Below are 11,862 nucleotides of genomic sequence, written 5' to 3' on the forward strand. Positions count from 1 at the left end.
GCATCACAGGATTTTGGTATACTGGAGGGGAGCGGGGTGGGGGGTAGTCCCAGAAGCAATCTCCCAAGGATACTGAGGGACGACTGCATATGTGATGCCAGGGCAAACAAGGTACAGTAAGTCTCTGAATAGAATGCAACAGGCGAACTAATATGCTCAGGACTATATTGTTCAGGAGGTGAGATTAAAGATCATGATTTTTTCTTCTTTGTGCTTTCCTGAACTTTCTAAGTTTTCTGAAATAAGCAGGTTTTGCTTTTATAATTAGAAAAACACAATAAATGCTATTTAACATAACGACAAATAAAAGGAAGTAAAAGGAGGCAAGAAAGGGGACAGGCCCAGTGTTATAAAATAGTGGTTCTCACATGCTCCAGGTGTGAGACCCACCTGGGGCTTGAATAGCATGGGTTCAAACCCCAGCCCTGCTGCTTGCAAGCAGTGTGAACTTGGGCAAGTTCCTCAACCTCTCTGTGCCTCAGACCAGACTTCCCATCTATAAAATGGGGATACTAATGGTACCTACCTCATAGGGTTGTTGGGAGGGGTATAGGAGTTAATACGTGTTAAGCCTTCAGAGCGGTGTCTGGCACAGAGCTATACACCTGTTAGCCAGTGCAATGGCTAAAATTCGGATCCCATCGTTCTGGGGTGGGGTCATGGAATCTGCATCTTTAACAAACTCCCCAGATGATTCTAATCCAGTGAGAAACACTGGAATGAAATCCACTAGGATACTCCCATTATCTTTGGTGGCCCTGGAGTTATCTGTAGGAAAGCTTCGGCACTAGGAGCTGTCCAAAGGAGATCACAAAGCCAGCTCTTCGCTCTCCCCCATTCAGCGGTGTCACTCCCCACCCTCCCCTACTACTGCAGAGCCTCACCTGGATACTTCCCTCCCCAGGTGGGAGAGAAGGTAGGTGTCGGCGCCCTCTACAGGCAAGTCTGGGTAGTGCAAGGAGGAAAAGGGGGCATCTTCTTGCTTTTATTTCCAGGATGGCAGCCATACTGCCCCCTGGCAAAAGGGATTGAGGGATGGAGGAATTCTCTGTATGGCAAGAGATAAGCAACAACCACCTGGTGTCAGAGCACATGGGTTCCAGCCCTGATTCTGACGTTAAATGTGGCTGTGGGGACATCGCTTAAACTCCCTCCACCTCAATTTGTTCATCTATAAAGAATAACTGCCAACATTTCTTGAGTATTTCCCATGAACCAGTTACGCCATGATTTTATTTCATTTAATCCTTACCATAACCAATTCCTCCATCCTGGTGAGGAAATGGAGCCTCAGAAAGGTTAAGAGATGTGCCCAAGGTCACAGGGCTGGCAGGTGGCAGCAGCAGAATTCAAACCCAGAGCCTCTGCTTTTAACAATTCTGCCATTTCTATAGAGAATGAGGGCAGTGCTAGATGTGAGATACAGCCAGGCTGGGCTCCAGCAAACCCCTAGATTTCCCCTGGCTCCCTGCCAATGCCCAGCTGAGGAGTACCCCAACCTGGGCCAGGACAAGGAAACCCTGAGATTCCTCCCTGGGCCTGGCAAGCCAGGCTGGGGACCCATTCTTCTGGCAGATGAACAATGACTCAGACGGAGGCAGGCAAGGGGCACAGAGAAAAGGAGGGAGCTACACACAAAAATAGGCCTGCACCTCAAACACAGCATATTCACTTATCCTGACTTCCCTGGATAAAGATGGGGTTCCTCGTGGGATCTGTGCCTCCAGACCCAGAGGAATCCTGCTGAAGCCCCAGCTTCGTGGCATCTCCACCAACCCTGCCCCTTGCCCCTTTGAAGAGAGCAGGGCTGACTTAGAATCACATAATAAAAGGAGACAGAAAAGCCCTTTTCCACTCAGGGTCCCCTCTTCTTTCCCCATCACCGGCCCCACCCCCAGAAGGACTCTGCACAGGTAGGTGCCTCCTGTATTACATGAGAGTTGGGGGTGGAACTGGGGCTGGAACCTGCAGCTCGGTGAAAACCTGGACCAATGCCTTACCTGAGGCCAAGGGGATCCGTGGGTAGAAGTGTAGTCACCGCTAAATAACCCAATGAGTACGAAATAACCCAATACATACTGACGGTGTTCCCACTTTATAGATGGAGAAATTGGGGCACAGAGGGACTAAGCAATTAGCTCAAGGTCACACTCCAAAGAAGTGGCTGTGGCAGACTGTATTTTCCAAAGATGGCCCCGTCATCCCATAATATATCCCCATTCCACATGCTCTTCTTACCCTGTGACATTAACACCCCTCCATTAAGCGGTGGGGTACACGCTCCCCCCTCTTGGATCCTGGTGGATCTGTGACTCTGGCAGAAGTGAAGCTGCATCATTTCCCTGGCCAGGCGGGGGCACACAGAGAGGCCCGTGTGGCGAGGAACTAAGACCTCATGCCAACAGCCAGCACCACATGCCAGACATGTGAGCAGCTGAGCCTTCAGACAATCCCCGCCCCTGGACTTTGAGCCTCCCCAGAAGACAATGGCAGAGCAGATACAAGTATCCCCACAAGCCCTGCCCAAACTGCAGATTCCTGAGCAAAATAAACAACACTGTTGTTTCAGGCCATAAGCTTCTGGACGGTTTATTATGCAGCATCAGATAACCAGAACAGTGAACCAAGCGAACTGACTCCAGAGCTGTGTTCCCGGCCACCCTGCAGTGGTCCCTGCTGTGGAAGACAATGTAGAGAAGGGGTATAGAGCTTAGGTCTGGAGTCAGACATACCTTCATGTGTTCAATCGTTCATCCAGTCATCAAATGTTTATCACATCCCTACTTTGTTCCAGGCTCTCCGCTAGGGCTGAGGGTATTTCAGGGAACAAGACAGACAAATCCCTGGGGGGACTAGGGGTGGAGAGGTGGAGGACAAGAGAGGGATAACTTTACAACAGGTATTTACGATAGGGTGATGTGATTCAAAGGGGAGTGGGGGTGGGTGGGGAGCTCTGTTTAGAGGGGATGATCTGAGTCGGCCTCTCTGAAGGAGAGACTGTAAGGATGAGATGGATGCAGCTTTGTGAAGAGTGGAGGGCACGGCAACAAGTGTCAAGAATAGACCCAGATTCATGTCCTGGCTCCACTACTTACTAGCTGTGTGACCTTGTGGAAGTGACCCGGCCTCTCTGAGCCTCCACTTCCTCATAAGATGGGGATGCTTTCATAACCCACCTCATAGGATTGTTCTGAGGAGCCAAGGAGCTAATACATGTATCTTGTGAGTTCAGGGCCTGGCACAGGAAGAGCTCCATAAATTTAAATGATTATGCTGAGGCCAAGGCTGCCAGTGGGATGCCTGGAGCCTCAGAGACCATTCTGCTCCCCATCAGAAACTGCCAGGCATGGCTACGAGGGAAGAGAATATGGACAGTGGAGGTGGGGGAGCCTTCCCACCGCTGCACTGGTGCCCAAGCCTCTGAGGATGGGTGAAGTGGATGGGGGTGCACACACCTCCCTGAAGATGCTGACACATAGCCTGGCTTCCGCCACCCGCTGCAGCCATCCTGACTCATCTCCTCCACCCAGGGCTCACCCACCCGTCACCCTCAGCTCAGAGCTTGAAGGATGGGGCTGGAGATCGGACTGGTTGTCTCTCCCCAGGCCCCACCTGAACAGCAGCGGGCACCCACACAGCCAGTGGGAGAGAAGCAATTTCCTCAAGTCAGAGGGAGGGACAGGGACAGGAATCCCGGAAAGAGGGCAGAGCTGGGCAGGGCAGAAGACTCAGGGGCCTCAGGGGGCCAGGAAATCCTGCTGGGTAAAATGTCACCAGCCATCAGACCCGCACACCCTCAAGGACCCTGGAGAGCGCCAGGTCATGGCCAACTCACACACCCAGAGAAAAGAAAACGAATAAGCCGGGGCACACCACAATGCACACAGAGACATGCTCAGAGGACCACAGGTAACCACAGAGACATGTGCAGACACAGTGATCCCGCAACATGCCCTCCAGGGACCCACGTGTACAGATGCGCACACGCGCACAGGTGTGCCTCACTGTGCCCGACTGCCTGTCACTCCCCCCCAGCTCTTGCTCTCTACCAGTCATCTAATTGGCAGGGTCCCCCAGGTGCCCATACCTGATGCCACCCAGCCTTGGTAGGGCCCAGCTAGCACACCCAGCATGACCCAGGAAGGAGGCTGACAGCCCTGGATCTGAACTAGGGAAGGGGGTGGAACACCAGCCAGCCCGGAGATCAGGAGAAAGTTCAGAACCCAAACCAGGTCTCAGGCCAGGCTCCCCAGAGCACAATCCTTGCCTTGGTGTCCCACCTGCCTTGGGAGCCCCAATGGCTACTTGGCATCTTGAGAAGATAGAGTGGAATCTCTTTCTAACTTATCTATAAGGCCTAAAGCGTGGTGGCAAACACAGTAAAAAAAAAAAAAAAAAAAACATGCCACAGCACGGCCAAATAAAATAAAATAAAATAAAAAATAAAAAGGGAGGAGATGGATAGGCTGGCATTACTGATTCTTTTTTTTTTACTAAACTTATTAAAAACAAAAGGAGTCCCAAATTACAGAGGTCAGAGGAGTCTTTAAATGACTGTAAATGAAGACAGTAGCTGTTGCAACCGCCCAGCCTAGGCTAGGTGTGACCTTGCCTGAGGCAGAAGGATGGACACCATGACCTTTGTATTGCCAGCCTGAGCTGCCCCTGCATAAGCAAGAGGCAGCTGGACACCTTCCCCACTGTACGACCTCCCCCTGGGGAGGGCCACGTTGCCCAGAGATGGGAGAGGATAGGAAGACAAGGGTCACCGTGGTACCATGGCAACGGGTCTTGGCAGAGGTACATCCTCGCCTTCTCCAATCACCGCTCACAACGGGACCCAAGTATTTGCCGACAGCACCTCACCTGCCAACGTGGGTGGTGGCCCAGGAGGAGCAGGTAGATGCACTGGAAAAAGGAAAAGGAGGGAGCTTATAGGTACTGTACCCTGAAGTAGGATACCTGCCCCGGCTTATGCCCTAGGGCCCCCCCAACTAATCCTCAACCAGTGCTGTCCCTTCCCTCACACCACCCCGTCGCTCTCCCACCGGCCCAGCCTGTCCCTGCCACTCCAGACACCCCCCAATCCTCGACTCACTCCACAACCCCGGTTCTGCCATCATTCTGGGCCACTCTCTGCCAACCCGCTCTCCCCTCCCTTCCTGTTCATTTTCTCTCGCCCTTCCCCACCCCTGTGCCCTGTCCTCCCCACTGACTGTGGCCCAGACCAGTGCCCATGACCGTCTGGCAGCTCCAAACGCCAGCATCTGCCCTCTCGCCACCCGTCCTTTAAACACCTGCTTCCGAGCTGCCTGTTTCCCTCGCCCCTCTGCCCACCCTCCAGGCTCCCATGTCCTCCAGGGGACACAGCCCAGGGAAAGGCACATATGAGCAGCTGGCATTGTTGCCTCCAATCCACAGAATGCGAAGCAAAGCTGTTCAGGGCTTCTGGGAGACTGGGCCACAGCTCCAGGAGGAAATGACCAGGTCAGGTGTCTGGCCCCTGAGCCCAAGAGTCTCTGACTAGGAGGGGGTTCTTTAGAGGTCACCTAATCCAGCCCCCTCCTCCACTTAAGTGAATGAATATCTGGGCCACCCAGAAGGTGCTGTCTTCCCAAATATACGGAAATATTCCATTCACAGAGCTCTCGCTATGGACCCATCACCATGTTCAAAAACTTGATAGTAGTTTATTTAATACCCATAACCCCCAGATAAGGAAACTGAGGCCCAGAGAAGATAGGAAATTTGCCCAAGGTCACGCAGTGTCGGTCACCTCAGGGCGTACTTCAGACACTCTCGGTCCCACTTCCTACTCCAGCGACTTCTGCAATGACCGGTTCCCTGCAGGCTTTGAGAGCAGCCACATGGCAATGCTTCTTCGAGGACCCAGCGGGACCGTCTTCGAAGCCGCAGTGCGGGGTGCCCACACGAACCCACTGGGACCTCACACGTAGGGCCTGGAAGCATGTGAGAGTTAATGTCCACGGACAGAGCAGAGCTGATGGATGAACACGTCCCTGTTTCTCTCCCCAACCGGGCAGTTCTGAAACGCATCCCTTAAGGCTTCTCAGGAGACCTCCCAGGACAGGGCGGTAGTAAGATAAAAGGAATGCATCCTCGGGTTCTGCCTTGGGGAAACACAGGTGGAAACACAGACAGTGGTGGAGCTGGGATTCAACCCAGGTCTGCTCTGCTGCTGCCATCACCATCCATGCTGGGGTCCCCTTCCCTCGAGGTTCAAGTCATTCTGAACCACAGTGGCTCAGCCACACTTGATCCAGACAGGATCATGGTCGGCGTGGGGACGGGATGCCTGCAGCAGCAAGGTCATCTTCTCTGGAACTGAGGCCACCTCCCGATAAGTCGCCTAACAGCCTGGGCTGAGCGGGCTGAGCGGGGTTCCCAGCTAGCTGTGCCCTGGCCCTACTCAACTTTAGCATCCGCCTCTGCCCAGAAATTTGGGGACTCTAAGTCCCCCATCCCATCCAATCCTCCCCACACCCTGCCCCCCGCCCTCCATTCCTCAACATCTTAGAAAGGAGGAGGAACATGAGGTCGTTTCTGGAAGCCTGAGCATCCAGGTCTAGAAGATACCCACCCTGACCCACACTTAGAAAATCCAACACACTCGCTTGGAGGTGAGGGCAGAGCTTCCCCCAACTCCTGCCCAGGTCTCAAAGACGTGCTGGGACTTTCCAGGGGGAAAACACTGCTGGGGACCTCACATGCCCTGAGTCACTCCCAGCCTCCCAGCCCCAGGCAGCTGTGAGCTCTCTGTTTACTCCTCACTCTGCAGCAGGAAGAACGGAGTGGGGCGGTGCCTTCTCCCCTCTCCATGGGAAACTGAGGCGCGTGGGGCTTAAGGGACAGCCCCAGGGTCACAAAGCATGAAAAGAACCAGAGGGCCCTGGCGCCCAGCCCAGGACAACCCTATTATTCCCTATGGAGGCTGCTCCAATGGGGGCCACTCAGCAGAGGCAGATCCCCGCCTTCAGAGCCCAAACCCCACTTGCATATAAATGCCCTTTGGTTTCTTAAGAAGGTTGTAGAGGAGCTATAGAAAACAGATGAGGAGAAAGAAGGACGTGCCCCTGAACCAGCTCCGGGTCAGGACACCCAGCACGCCCTGGACCCCCACCCAAGGCAGGCACCCCACGCTCATCCACCCAGGGCCTCCAGAAATGAGCATCAGGCTGATCCTGGCCCGGCCCCAAAGGTCCACAAAGGCCTCTCACACAGCACCCCACCATCCTCTCCCCTCCCTGCAACAGGCACAGGTTGGAGTGGGCATGGGGTGGGGTTTATGTCCTTTCGGAAAAAAACAAACCAACCCAGCCTAGCTACAGGGTCCTCCTGGGGGTCCTGGCTTTTTCCTCTCGCCACCACCTGTAAACACCCCACCTCTGAGCTCCACCTCGGTCAGCTACACACTCTATACAGGATGTGTGTGCGCCATGACCCACCCGTAGGGGTGTCTGAGGACAGCCACCCCACCTCCCAAACAACCCACTCCGCTGAACTGTTCCGTGGAATCGCAGCGCAGGGCTCACACGCATCCACACGAGCTGATTTCTCTTTGCAAACACCTGCATTTGCACTCACAACATACACCCCAATTCCACCCTGGGTTCAGTCCCACCCCGGACTCGCGTCCTGATCCCTGCTGACTACGGGATTACCACCCAGCCCCGAATCCGCTGACCTTCTGTGAAGCCGGCGCCCGGGGCTCACTCCTCGACGTGGACGGAATGGCAACAGTCTGTCGCGGCGGCTCTCTCGGCCCGTGCGCCCGCGGCGGCGGCGTCCCCCTTCTCCATCCGGCGGCGAGCCCCCTCCTCCTCGGCGACGGGCTGCCCTGGCCGCCCGCCCCGCCGCGCGCACCGTCACCGCGGCGCGCACGCGCGCACCCCGGCCGCGGCTCGCCGGGCACAAAGCGGCTCCCCCTGCCCGCCGCCGCCGTCGCCGCCACGCGCACACCTGGCAGTCGCGCCCCAGCCGCCGGAGCCGCGCTCGCCGCGGGAAAGCCCGCGCCTGGCCGAGGCGGGGCCCTCCTGCCGTCCTCCACGACGCCGCCGCCTGTGTCTGCGCCCCGGTTCCGGCAGTGCCCACCCGATTCGCCCCGCGCCGCAGCCGCGTAGCTGCCGGAAAGTGGGGGGGAGACGGAGGGGCGGGCACGAGCGGCAGGAGAGGGCGCGGGGGCGGTGGGGGGCCGGTACGGCGAGTCCGGGGTGCGGCGCCCGCGGGATGCTCCAGTCGCCGCCGCCAGGGGACTGCCCGAGGCGGCTCCTCGGGAACAAAGGCGCGGGGAGGGGCAGGCGCGCCCAAGGGACCCAGGGGAGCGGAGGAGGGGACAGCCCACCGGCCCACAGAAGTTCCTGGAGAATGGGGCCCGGGCCGGTGGGGAACGGAGGTGAGGAAAGATCTGCGGGTCCCTGGTGGATTGAGGAAGACACCGGGGCTCTCGCCAGCTCGTCGTGCGGTGGGGATGGAGAGGGGGTTCAGTGCTATCTGGACTTGGAAGTGGGAGGTTTCAGGGACTGCCAGAGTCCTTGAAACTGTCGTCGTCGTCCCCTCTCTACCCCCTCGCCTTCGACCTGGCAGCCGGGAGCTTTCATTCATTCGTTGCACAGCCATCCTCCCAGCTTTGGCCAAACCAAGGGTGTTCCTGAACTTGAAGGGGTTGAAGGCAGGAAGGGTGCCCTAGGGAGCCTTTGAGACGCTTGAGTCTTCCTCCCTAACCTCCACGGAGGGCGGCCTCTGAATATGGCTTGCACATCTCAGTGATGGGAAGCCCAGTCCCTCAGGGGCAGCCCACGCTGTATTCGGGCAGCTCTAAATGTTAAAAAGCCCTCCATTTAATTGCATGGAAAGCTGCATCCTTTCCATCTGCTGGCCATGGCCTCACCCTGCTCTGGCCACAACAGCTTCCTGCTTCTGGAACATAGGTAGGGCCTTGTTAACTGCTGTTTCACTTCCCATCTCCTGTGCCCCTCCCCAGCCTTTATTCAACACCCCTCACCAGCAGCTTCTCCATAGGTCTGCCCCCTGAGTCCTTCAGAACTCAGCTCAAATGTCACCTTCTCAGAGAGGCCATCCACCTCTTCCAAACTCCCCACACACCCACTGGTTGCTCTTTATCTGATGCTCTGTTTCAGTTTGTTCAGTACTCTGGTCATCTCAAGATATTCTCTTGTCTATGCGTCTATAGTCTGTCTGTCCCACTAGAATGTGTGTCCCTTGGAGGCAGGACCCTTGTCTTCCTTAAGACCAGGCATCGTAACCCCAGGGCCTGACCTGGAGCAGGGTGGAAAGCAAAAAGGAAGGCGGGTGGCCAACCCACCCTCTGAGTCCCTTCAGCAGCTTAGCCCATCACCCCAAAATGTAACCTGCTCAGCCATTCAAGGGTAACGTCAGCATGGTACTAGCAGAAGAACATGCTCAATCTCTGTCCACAAAATAAATGAGGAAATGATAGAGCATCCCTCTTAGTCTGAGACAAAATAGCACTTTCCTTCTCAGCTCTGGACTCTGCCTGAGCTCTTGCAGCCCCAAGACACGAGCATTTTCTTAAAACATGGGGCCATACCCAAGCTTCTGGTCAACTGGAACCTCTCAGACAGCTGATGCCCTCAGCCTGCTGCCCAGGTGCAGACAAGATTGTCTCCTTTATTTCTGTTAAACTGTACCTTCTAGACTTGGACCTGGACTCCAAGCCTCCAGGGCACTTCGGGTCCAGCTGTGCCATCTTGTCCGTTGGGATGGTGCCCAGGTTCCTGCCATCGGCAATGTCCCCGGCATGCTGTCTACATCCTTCCTCACCAAGTCCCTCATGAACACACTGAGCAGACTCAGCAAGGGCAGCCCACTCGTCAGCCTCCCTAGCTGTGCCCTCCCCCAGCCCACATTCCTCTGTGTCACCTGCAGGCTTTGATGGGAAGAAAAGAACAATTTCTTGCTGAAACTCAGAACCACTGTCTCCTGCTTTACCACCCCCAGCCTACCTTCTAGTCTAGAAGACCAGTCAGAAAAGCAAATAAGCTTCCCCCAGCAGGATAGGTTCCCAGGGAATTCACTCACTGATGCTGGCCCTCTATCTCTTTCTTTTCTAAGTACCCCCAAACCATCTCTTTAATAACAGACTCTGAAACCTGACCAGGAATGATGCTAAGCTCACTTATTTATGGTTCGTGAACTTATTTCCTCTGCGCTGATAAAAATTACCCTCGCCATCTCCCACTTTGGGGCCCATGCCTCATTCTCTGAGAGGCAGTGCGCATGGTGGTTGCAAGCACTGCCACTTACCCTGCGCCTCAGGTTTGTCATCTGATAAATGGGGAGTCCAGTACCTAGATCACAGCATTGTTATGAAGATTAAATCAATTTATGCCTGCGAAGCATTTACAACATGACGCATAATAAACACACAGAAGTTAGTACAACTTTTGTGATATAAGAATAATAGTTGAGAGAGACAGCGCCGGGGCAAGTGAGAGCCGGACGGGCACTGGGCGACTCTGTGCCTCGCGGAGGAAAAATAATTAAGCGTGGGCAAAGGAGATCCTAAGAAGCCGAGAGGCAAAATGTCATCATATGCGTTCTTTGTGCAAACTTGCCGGGAGGAGCACAAGAGGAAGCACCCAGATGCTTCCGTCAACTTCTCAGAGTTTTCTAAGAAGTGCTCAGAGAGGTGGAAGATCATGTCTGCTAAAGAGAAAGGAAAGTCTGAAGACATGGCAGAGGCGGACAAGGCCCGTTATGAAAGAGAAATGAAAACTTCTATCCTTCCTAAAGGGGAAACAAAAAAGAAGTTCAAGGATCCCAATGCACCCAAGAGGCCTCCTTCGGCCTTTTTCTTGTTTTGTTCTGAGTGTCCTCCAAAACTCAAAGGAGAACATCCTGGCCTATCCATTGGTGATGTTGCAAAGAAACTGGGAGGGATGTGGAGTAACACTGCTGCAGATGACAAGCAGCCTTAGGAGAAGACGGCTGCTAAGCTGAAGGAAAAGTACGGAAAGGATATTGCTGCAAACCGAGCTAAAGGGAAGCCTGATGCAGCAAACAAGGGAGTCGTCAAGGCTGAAAAAAGCAAGAAAAAGGAAGAGGAGGAAGAGGAGGAAGAGGAGGAAGACACAGACGATGATGATGAATAAGTTGGTTCCAGCGCAGTTTTTTTTTTCTTGTCTATAAAGCATTTAACCCCCCTGTACACAACTCACTCCTTTTAAAGAAAAAAATCGAAATGTAAGGCTGTGTAAGATTTGTTTTTAAACTGTACAGTGTCTTTTTTTGTATAGTTAACACACTACCGAATGTGTCTTTTTTTTTTTTTTTTTTTTTGCGGTACGCGGGCCTCTCACTGTTGTGGCCTCTCCCGTTGCGGAGCACAGGCTCCGGATGCGCAGGCTCAGCGGCCATGGCTCACGGGCCCAGCCGCTCCGCAGCACATGGGATCCTCCCGGACTGGGGCACGAGCCCGTGTCCCCTGCATCGGCAGGCGGACTCTCAACCACTGCGCCACCAGGGAAGCCCTCGAATGTGTCTTTAGATAGCCCTGTCCTGGTGGTATTTTCAATAGCCACTAACCTTGCCCGGTACAGTATGGGGGTTGTAAATTGGCATGGAAATTTAAGGCAGGTACTTGTTGGTGCACAGCACAAATTAGTTATATACGGGGATGGTAGTTTTTTCATCTTCAGTTGTCTGTGATGCAGCTTATATGAAATAATTGTTCTGTTAACTGAATACCACTCTGTCATTGCAAAAAAAAGAAAAAAAGTTGCAGCTGTTTTGTTGACATTCTGAATGCTTCTAAGTAAATACAATTTTTTTATTAAAAAAAAAGAATAATAGTTAATTTTT

At 54.1% G+C, this 11,862-nt stretch overlaps 1 pseudogene; it reads left to right on the top strand.

Annotated features, from left to right (window-relative positions):
* Positions 1-10,145: 10,145 nt before the first annotated feature.
* Positions 10,146-11,531, top strand: LOC111185892 (high mobility group protein B1 pseudogene; annotated as a pseudogene).
* Positions 11,532-11,862: the final 331 nt, after the last annotated feature.

Source organism: Delphinapterus leucas, chromosome 19 (assembly GCF_059928025.1).
Source record: "Delphinapterus leucas isolate spDelLeu-1000000601 "Yukka" chromosome 19, BTC_Dleu_Yukka2, whole genome shotgun sequence".
In the NCBI taxonomy this organism is placed as follows: domain Eukaryota; kingdom Metazoa; phylum Chordata; class Mammalia; order Artiodactyla; family Monodontidae; genus Delphinapterus; species Delphinapterus leucas.